Consider the following 11058-nt stretch of genomic DNA (forward strand, 5'->3'; position numbering starts at 1 on the left):
AAACATGCAGAAGTAACTACACTCTTACCAGAAAAAAATAGTCTTTTAGTCAAAAATAAAAATAGATGAAGATTATTACATACAAGATAAAGGGATCAATTCAGCAAGAAGATTTAACATTGTAAATATATCTCTACCCAATACTGGAGCACTTAAATATATACAGCAAATATTATGAGAGTTAAAGAGAAAGATACTTAAATACAATAATAGTTGAGAATTTCAACACCCCACTTTCAGCATAGGACACATCATCTAGACAAAAATTGACCATGAAACATGGTACTTGGAATGTACTATAGACTAAATGGACCTAACAGACATTTACAGAATATTTCGTCACACAACTGCAGAATATATGTTCTTCTCATCAGCACATAAAACATTCTCCAGGACAAATCATATGTTAGAACATGAAACAAGTCTCAGCAAATTTTAAAAATCAAAATTATATCAAGTACTTTTTCAGATCTCAATAAAATAAAGCTGGAAATCAATAACCAGAGAACTTTGGAAACTGTGCAAATACATGGAAATTAAACAATAGGCCTCTGAACAACCATTGGATCAATAAAGAAGTTAAGAAAAAAACTTCAAACATTCTTGAAACAAATAAAAATTGACACACAACATATCAAAACTTATGGAACATAGCAAAAACAGTGCTAAGAGAGAAGTTTATCACCATAAAAGCCTACATCAAAAAGTAGAAAGATTTCAAATAACCTAATGAAGCTGCTTAAATAACTAGAAAAGCAGGAACAAACTTAACCCAAAATTAGGAAAGAAATAATAAAGATTAGAGCAGAACTGAACAAAACAGAAACTAAATAAATAATAGAAAAATAAAAAAACCCCAAAAATTGGTTTTATGAAGAGATAAACAAATTTGATAAACCACTAGCTATACTAACCAAAAGAAGAGAAAGAAGACCCAAACAAATACAATTAGAAACAAATAAAGAGGCATTACAACTGATACCACAGAAATACAAAGGATCATAAGAGACTGTTACGAACCACTATATGATAACAAGTTGGAAAACATACAGAAAATGGAAAAATTCCTGGATTCAATCTATGAAGACTGAACCAGGAAGACACAGAAAATGAGCACAAATAAGTGACACATGATGAGACTGAATCAGCAATAAACAATCTTCCTAAAAAGAAAAGCCTAGGATTAAATGACTTTACTGTTAAATTCTATCAAATTATAAAGAAGAGGTAAGACCAATTCTTTTTAAACTATTTCAAAAAATTGAAGAGGAGGAAATTTTTTCTAATGCATTCTACCAGATCAGCATTACCTGATGCCAAAACCAGACAAGGATACAACAACGAAAAAAGAGAACTACATGACAATATCCTTGATGAACACAGATTCATAAATTCTCAACAAAATATTAGCCAACTGAATTAAATAGCACATCTAAAAGATAATACATCATAATCAAGTAGGAGTTAACCCAGGGATGCAAGGATAGTTCAACACATGAAAATCAATAAATGTGACACATTACATTAACAGAATGAAGCCTAGAAACCGTATGATTATCTGGATAGATGCAGATAAAGCATTTGATAAAATTTAACATCCCTTTATGATAAAAACTATCAGCAAATTAGGCATAGTAGGAATATACCTCAACATAATAAAGGCTATATATAGCAAACCCATAGCTAACATGCTAAATGGAGAAAAGCTGAAAACCTTACCTCTGACAACTGGAACAAGATAAGGATGCCATTTTCACCACTCTATTAAACACAATATTGAAAGTCCTAGAGAGAGCAATTAGGCAAGAAAAATAACTAAAAGGCATCTAAATAGGAAAAGAGGAAGTCAAATTGTCCCTCTCTGCAGGAAGGATTATCTTATATATAGAAAAAACTAAAGACTCCACCGGAAAACCCTTCAAACTGATAAACAAGTAAAGCTGCAAGGTACAAAATCAAAATACAAAAATCAGTAGTTTTTCTATACACTAATCACAAACTAGGCAAAAATAAATCAATAAAGCAATGTCTTTACAATGGCTACCAAAAATACCTAGGAATAAATTTAAACAAGAAGATGAAAGATTTCTTAAAGAAAAACTGTAAAATTTCCATTCAATTATTTAATAAAAGAAATTGAAGAGGACACAAATAAATGGAAAGACATGCCACACTTACAGATCAGAAGAACTGATATTGTTAAAATAACCATATTATATAAAGCAATCTACAGATTCAGTGCATTTGCATTTCCTATCATAATGCCAATGACATTCTTCACAGAAATGAAAAAAACTTCCTACAGTTGGTATAGAACTGCAAAATACCCTGAATAGACACAGCGATCCTGAGCAAAAAGAAAAAAGCTGGAGGCATCACACCACCTGACTTCTAAATATACTACAAAGCTATAGTAACCAAAACAACATGATATTGGTCTAAAATCAGACACATGGAACGATAAACAGAATAGGGAACCCATAAGCAAATTCATGTATTTACAGCAAACTCATTCTTTACAAAGGTGCCAAGAACATATACTGGGGAAAAGATATTTTCTTCTTCACATTGGAAAAACTGGATTTCTATATGCAGAGGGATAAAACTAGACTCTCATCTCTCACCTTATATAAAAATCAACTCAAAATGAATCAAAGTTTAAGCATAAGGCCTAAAACTATAAGACTACTATAAGAGAGCATAGGGGAAATGCTCAGAAAATTATTCAAATCAACATTTTTATGGCTAAGACTTCACAAGCACAGGAAAAAAAAACAAAAATAGATAAATAGACTGCATTAAACTAAGAAGCTTCTGCATAGCAAAGGAAGCAATCGACAGAGCAAAGACAGAATCTCTACAATCGGACAAAATATTTGCAAATTATTTATTTCACAAGGAAATATTATCCAGAATATAAAAGGACCTAAAACAACTCAACAGCAAATAAAAAACCAAATAATTTTTAAATAATTGGGCAAAGAATTTTAATAGGCATTTTTCAAAAGAAGACATACAAATAATTAATAGATATTTGTAAAAAATGTTCAACATCACTAATCATCAGGGAAGTGAAAATCAAAACTACATTGAGATACCTTCTCACTCCAGTTAAAATGGCTATTATCAAAAAGACAAAAAATTGACAAATTCTAGAGATGATCCAAAGAGAAGGAAACACTTATACACTGTTGGTGAGAATGTAAATTAGGATAGCCATTATGAAAAACAGTATGGAGATTTCCTAAAAGGCTGAAAGTAAAATTATCATATGATCCAGCAATCTTACTACAGGGTATTTATTCCAAAGAAAGGAAACTAGTAAATCAAAGAATTACCTACACTCCCATGTTTATTGTAACTTATTCACGATAGCCAAGATATGAAATCAATCTAAGTGTTCATTAATGGATGATGAATAAAAATGTGATCAATAGATAAATAGATATAAACATAACTCAATACTATTCCTAATAGAAGATAAAATCTTCTCATTTGCAGCAACATGGACAGAACTGGAGGTCATCATGTTAAGTAAAACAAGCCAGCCATAGAAGGACAAATAAATATCACATGTTCTCACTCATATGTGGGAGATAAATAGTGGATCTCACTTGGATAGAGAGCAGAATAATAGTTATCAGAATCTGGGAAGGGTGGGTGGGGGTGAAAGGAAGTTGGTTGAATTGGTATGAACATATAGTTAGCTAGAAGAAATAAGTTCTATTGTTTAATAGCATAAGTAGAGTGACTATAGTTAACAACAATTTACATTTCAAAATAGCTAGAATATTTGAAATGTTCCCAACACATACACACACACGCACACACACACAAATATTTGAGGTGATGGATATCCTAAATAGCCTTATTTGCTTATTACACATTGTCTATAGTATCAAAATATTACAGATACCCCATAAATATGTATAATTAGTTTATACATCAATTAAAATATTAATAGAGCATAGATTTTAAAAAATACACAAATAATTCTTGTGTCTTTATATTAGTTCGTTCTCACACTTCTATAAAGAACTACCTGAGACTAGGAAATTTATGAAGAAAAGAGGTTTAATTGACCCACGGATCTGCAGGCTGCACATGAAGCATGATTGGGGAGGCCCCAGGAAACTTACAATCACAGCAGAAGGGGAAAGGGAAAGCAAGTACCTTGTTCACATGGCAGAGTTGGAGAGAGAGAAAGCAAAGGAGGAAGTGCTACACACTTTTAAACAACTAGATCTCATTAAAACTCACTCACTATCATGAGAACAATGAGGAGAAATCTGCTCCCATGATCCAATCACCTCCCACCAGTTCCCTCCCCTAACATTGGGAATCACAATTTTACATGAGATTTAGGTGGGGACAGACAGCCAAACCATATCACTCTTCTCTTTCATACTTACTAAAAGAGTACATTTCAGTGACCATTTCCACTTCACTCTTGTTTACTCCTCATTACTCTGCTGAAATAATACTGGCCAATCATCAATGACCTTATCAATTAATAAAATAATCATTTTTGAATTTTAATTTTTTTTTTTTTTTTGCTGTATTTGACAGGGTCTCTTATGTCTTGTCTTCCTTCAATGACTTCCATCCTCTGATTCTCTTCTGCTTCTCCGGCCATTACTCCTATTACATGGGTTCATGTGTTCTGCTTCTTTCGATTACTGTCTTATTGTTATTGATACTGTCTGGGGTGGTCTATTTGCCTTACTAATGGTCACATGATATCATCCACATGTATATTTTAATCTTTCATTTGCATTTATGTCCTTCAAATCTAATGTGTGAGCATTGGCTTCTCAGATGCCTAGCCCTGCACATCTAGTGACCTGTTGAACCCTTGCTTGTCCCTGGGGAACTAAAGCTCATCCTGCCTCCCTTTCTATCCCAAAGTGAATTTTGTGCCTATTGGAAAAGTGAATGTGCCTATGAGAAATGGATAAAGCATGACAACCTCTTAACAGAATCATCATCTGCACTGGCAATAAATAAAAAATATAGTAAGGGCACTGATTGCTGCCAGTACTGATCACTGGGGATGGAAACAAACAAAAGAAAACAGTGATGCTTACTGGCAGGATCATTTTGCTGGCTTTTAACTATAGAAACCATCAATAAGAATGAATAACTTCATTTAGAATTCAGTAGTTTTAATAGAAAAGTCTGGCAAGTCACAGTCCCTGGATGAATGATTCTTGCTTTTAAATACAATACTCTTTGCTGCTTGTCTCCTGGTGCTGTGACTCTTGGATTTATTGCAGATTGTCCAAAGTCTCACACCTTCAAGTGTGATTTTCAATTGTTTAAAATCACTTACATCAAATTGAGGGTATGTACCTGACACAGTGAGAAGACATGAAAAGAGATAACTGCAAATGGAAATGTAAAGCAGATAGGAAAAAATCACCTATTAATAGCATATGAAATCAGAAAATTATTTAGTTACTTCTTTCCAGGGATTTAAAAGATCTACTCCCAAAGACCATGTATTTTCTTTGCATTGTGAACATTTTATTCTTTGTCAGCTGTGTGAAGAAAAAAAGTTTTGATTTTCTTTTCTCTATTCTTGAGAAAAAATTGCAAAACTCATACTAGAAAATATTTTAAATAATTTTATGTATTTCTTTATAAATGCCATAAGGAGATATATGTACAAATAAATATAAACATGCTACTAATTAAGAAAATGATATCAGATACCATATTCTATGATATCTTCCCTCATCTCATAGTCTCAACATATATCATTTGTATTATTTTATTTGAGATGCATATGTCATTTTTTTCTAATTCATTTTTACATTGCCTGAGACAGTAACATGGTCCCAGGTAAATCCATTTGAAAAATACATATTTTCACTTTTATAGGTACCTCAACTCAATAATTCTTACTACAAACATATAAATTTCTTTCTTAATTCATTAACTTTTAAAAATATATATTAAGAGCCCTATTGCAAAAGATGAAGATAGTATCTTTCTTAATCTTTCTGGCCATACTTACTCCTACAACTATTTGCTAATTATATAATTATTTTGAGTTTTTCTGATAATTGCATTTACACATCTAAATGTTGGGTCAGTTCTCGAATATTTTTGGTTCCAGATAAAAGAAAACTTGATTATCATGGCTTATGTAGGTAAGAGTTTATTTGCCATTCAGAGCAAGAGATCTAGAGGTGCATGGTTGTAGGGTTAGCCAAAAGGCTTAATAACCTCAAGGCCCCGGGACAGCAACTTTGCAATCTCTTAGCCTTCCCTTCTATGGCTGAATAGACATCTATAAGTCTACCTTCTCCTTCCATGCCATTATTTGGGTGTATATATCGCAGCCAGCTGCAAACATGGAGGCTAATGCATTCTGTGTTCAGCCTTTTACTAATTACTCTGACAGTAACCCCTGCTCCCATCTTTTTTTCTTTTTCCTTCTCAAGCACATGTTTTGTGTTGTTTTCTAAATTCTAATTTATCCATCGGTAGGACTTTATCAGCTTTCCATATTATAGAAATTCAACATTTAAGTGGCTAGTTGATGGTATATTTTCTTGTCTTTGACACTGTAAATAATTTATTCTTCTTGGGTATGTAAGAAGAAGGGAAGGAAAACTCTGTATTCAGGTCAGCTTTTTAAAAAACTAAAAAACTAAAAATTTGTAAGCATCATTGTGAAGTGTCTCTTCTAACCTAAATATAACACACAGATAATTTTATTTTTACTTTGTGAATTAAAAATTTATCTTGTGAATTAAAAGTTGAAAGGTAGAGATTTACTTACTTTGTTTTGTCATATCAAGTTGATGTGGTTTGGATCTGTATCCCCAGCAAATCTCTTGTCAAATTGTAATCCCCAGTGTTCGAGGCAGGGCCTGGTGGGAGGTGACGGGATCATGGGGGCGATTTCTCATGAATGGGTTAGCACCATCCCGTTGGTACCATCCTCACGACAGTGTGTGAGTTCTCATGAGATCTGGTCGTTTAAAAGTGTGTGGCACCTCCTCCTTCACTCTCTCTTGCTCCTGCCATGTAAGATGTGCCTGCTTCTCCTTTGCCTTCTGCCATCATTGTAAGTTTCCTAAATCCTTTCCAGACACTAAGGAGATGCCAGCGCCATGCTTCCTGTACAGCCTGTGGAACTGCGGAAGCCAATTAAACCTCTTTTCTTTAAAAATTACCTAGTTGCAGGTATTTCTTTATAGTAATGTAAGAACTAAAACGTAAGTGGTGAATTCATAATTTCAGTGAAAACTATGATTCTAAGCTTGAAACTTATGAAGAATGTATGTGCCAGGAACCATGTTCAGTATGATTTTTCAAACACTGTATTTTTTTTTTTTACTTTGAAGAATTTCAGACTTACAGAAATGTTGTAAAAATAGAACAAAGAATTCTGATATACTTTTTACACAGATCCTCAAATTTTAATATTTTACTCCTTTTCTGTCCTTTTTCCACACACACACACACACACACACACATTTTTGACCTCTTGAAAAGTAACTTTTAGGCATGATGCCTCTGTACCACTGAATACTTAAACAGGTGTTTTCTGAAAACATCATGTTTTCTTATAAAATCATAGTAAAATTATCAAAATCAGGAGATGTACATCGACCCAATACTGCTATCTAATTTGCTTACCTACTTTACAGTAGAATCTAAAATATTTAATTCTGATACTATTCCGATAAGAGGAGAGAGTACAGTCTTTTTGATGGCCATAGCATTATTAAGATTATTTTATCAATTTGAACTTTACTTTTTGCTTTTATATGAATATAACACAGGAATAAACATGTCCTGAAAATCTGAGCCCCTAGAGCTATGACTAGGGCTTAAATTGATTCTTGGAGGCTGTTAAAAACATTTTATGTCTCTGATAACTCATTAGTTTTTTATTACTTTAGACCAGTGATTCGCAATAGTGAATCACCCTTGTTACTATATTCTTCTAGTTTCTTGATATTCTTTTTGGAGCTTATGATAATTAAAATGAAATTGTTTAATTTGTAATAAATTATTAATATGTCTTCTCCATTAAAATGAAAGCCGTTTCTTAAAACTAAAACTTTAGATTCTATGTAGCTCCTAGAAGATAGAAACAGCAATACATACATATGTATAATATATATGTTGAATATACATATATTTAATATATGTGTATATATTGAATATACATACAGATGTGTATATATACACAAGTATTTATATACTGTGTATTCAATATATACACATATATGTATATTTAATATATATTTATACACATATATTTTGTATATTTATGTTTATTTTTATATCCACATTTATTGTGCTTTTAATATTACATATCTATATAATTTATACGTGTATTTATAAATATTGCTGAATACACTGGATATGAATATTTCTTTTTCTGAGACTATTATAACCGTGTCTACACGAGAAATTTTAATTTCCATTTATTTATTAACACATTCAAGAAATAGTTATTTAACAGCTATTACTTAGTAGACACTGTGTGGTGGGAAAATCCATTGATTCTTTAGATAATGCTATCCTTATGGTTTCTCTGTAATGCACATCAAGCGCTCTATTTTGTATAATTTGACTGTCCCTAATAATCCTTTAATGGTGTGATGATCTGTGAAATATTATTTTTTATTGATTAAGAAATTTTTTTTCTTTTCTTTTTCTTTTCTTTTCCTTCTTCCCTTCCTTCCTTCCTTCTTTCCTTACCTCACTCCCTCCTTCTCTTTTCTTTTCTCTTCTTCTCTTTCTTCTTTCTTCTTCTTCTTTGGATGCTCTGTCGCCCAGACTGGAGTGCACTGGTGCAATCCTGGCTTACTGCAGCCTCGACCTTCCAGGTCAAGTGATCCTCCCACTTCAGCCTCCTGAGTAGCTGAGACTTCAGACCTGAGCCACCACGCTCAGCTAATTTTTAAATTTTCCTGTAGAGACAAGGTTTTGCTATGTTACCCAGGCTGGTCTCAAACTCCTGGGCTCAAGTGATCTGCCTACCTCACCCTCTCAAAGTGCTGAGATTACAGGCATGAGTCACTGTGTGTGGTCCCTTTAGTAAGAAATTTTAATATGACAGGCTTTCTTAAGCATTAGTGGTGCAGAAAATAAATGAAAGCATTGACTATTTTAAAGCTGTGAATCTCTTTTGAAGAATATCTTTAAAGTTTTAACCATGCTTCAATAAAAAATGATATTCTTTCATGCAGTTTAAATATTGCTATTTTCAACCCGGATTCTACACTTTCCTTCTTTCACCACTATTTTCAATACCCTCACATTTATGTTTATTGCTTATTTCTTCTGTATCATGTCAATTGAGGATAGTGAATTTGGGGCACCAAAGTGTTAATTTTTTTAAACGAAACAATGTAACAGATATGTTAGACTACGTAAAATTAGCAAAATGGTTATATTTGACATTGTATATTTTCTCAGGTGGCTAGAAATACATTTTTTAAAATTCAATTTTTTCTTCTTAAAATATAATGTGTGTGTGCATAGACATATAAATGTTACGTATGGCGAAATATAGGAAAGTCCTCATAACTTAAAATTAAGGTACAAATTAATACATAATGGATGAGATTAGTCATCTATACAAGTAAGTGAGATATAATCTGTGAACATGTCACTGAAGAACCATATTGTTCAATAGGGGTGTAGTTCAAGAAAGTATGATTGCCATATTTTATTTAAGGTAACTACAGCCTAATCTTTACATGAAATAAAGAAAGACGAGGAAAATGTAAACATAAAGGCTATAATATGTAAGAAAAAGTATAACATCCAAGAAGTCTAAAAATGTGAGGCTCAAAACCTGTCCACATAAGCAAGATTCCAGATCTTGAGAATAGTTACTTTATAATCTAGATTTGTACATATGTATATGAAATGTACAATTCATATTTACTTATTAAAAAAGAGAGCTCTAAATTTTGTCTCATCATGGCACTCCTTTCATTTGCTTCAGGACATTTATCACAAGTCGTAATATTTTTTAACTGTTCATTTTCTGTTTTTCTGTCTGGAATGCAGACTCTTTGAGAACATCTATCTGATTTGATCACTGTTGCATCCTGATTACAGTGTCCAAAAAATATATTCTGAATTAATAAATTGAACAATTTACTTAATGATAGTATCCCTCACTTTACTCCTACTGTATACATAGGTTAGAATAGTTTAGGTTAGAAGGATTAAATTAGATAATCTCAGTAAAGTTCTTAGAGCAGAGACTGGCACATATAAACATATATTTTTCCCTTTTATTTGTTGCTATTAATCTTATTAGTGTTATTATTAAGAGAAAGAAGCCAGGGAAGGGCACTGAGAGGGAGGATGGAAGGAATAAAGGAAAGAAGGAAAGAAAGAAGGAAAAAAGGAAAGAAGGAAAGAAAGAAGGAAAAGAAAAAGGAAGGAAAAAAGACAAATGGAGGGAAAAAGGAAAGAGGAAAGAGGAGGAGGAAGAGAAGGAAGGAGATGGGGAAAGAGGGAGGGAAGAAAGTATTGGATAGAAAAAAGTAACTGGATTTTGACGTAAGCTGTACAAAACACTTGTCCAGGCCACAAACTCTTTCAAATTCTTAGAAATCCTGACATCAAGTTCTTTGGGTAACATATTCCAATATTAACATATCAGAAAAAAAAAAAGTTCAATTTTACATTACTCACTTGGCATTCTGGATTGAAAGATCTGACTCTGTTGCATCGAGTTACTAGACTCAGCCCCTCTGGAGAGACCAAATCACCATGGCACACAAACAAACCTGGGGTTCAAGGACTCCAAGCACAAGCAGCAGGGTTTGAAACAAGCTGAGACCGTGCGCATGCTGCCACCTAGCGGGCTCTGCTGTGTGCCCAGAGGCCGCCTTCACTCTCCTGGTTTTCTATCTGGTGACTCCGTATTTATATTTACCTAAATAAATGTGTGAGTGCAAGCTGTATAATTGGAGATGAGTAGGAATATTACTCTTCTCTTAAATTGTTAAAACAATTTCCTACTTGCATTAACAATAACGAAAATGCAATCAAGAACATTTGTAAAAG

The 11058-nt window shown here is 32.8% G+C and overlaps 1 long non-coding RNA gene across 1 annotated transcript; it reads right to left on the minus strand.

The window, feature by feature from the left end:
• Positions 1-8765: 8765 nt before the first annotated feature.
• Positions 8766-10806, minus strand: LOC144334727 (uncharacterized). The gene is made up of 2 exons (XR_013404884.1): positions 10684-10806; positions 8766-8939 (listed from the first exon to the last, which is right to left on the minus strand). It is a non-coding gene; the product is annotated as an uncharacterized LOC144334727 (long non-coding RNA).
• Between the last annotated feature and the right edge of the window lie 252 nt (positions 10807-11058).

This window comes from Macaca mulatta, chromosome 15, assembly GCF_049350105.2.
Source record: "Macaca mulatta isolate MMU2019108-1 chromosome 15, T2T-MMU8v2.0, whole genome shotgun sequence".
Taxonomy (NCBI): domain Eukaryota; kingdom Metazoa; phylum Chordata; class Mammalia; order Primates; family Cercopithecidae; genus Macaca; species Macaca mulatta.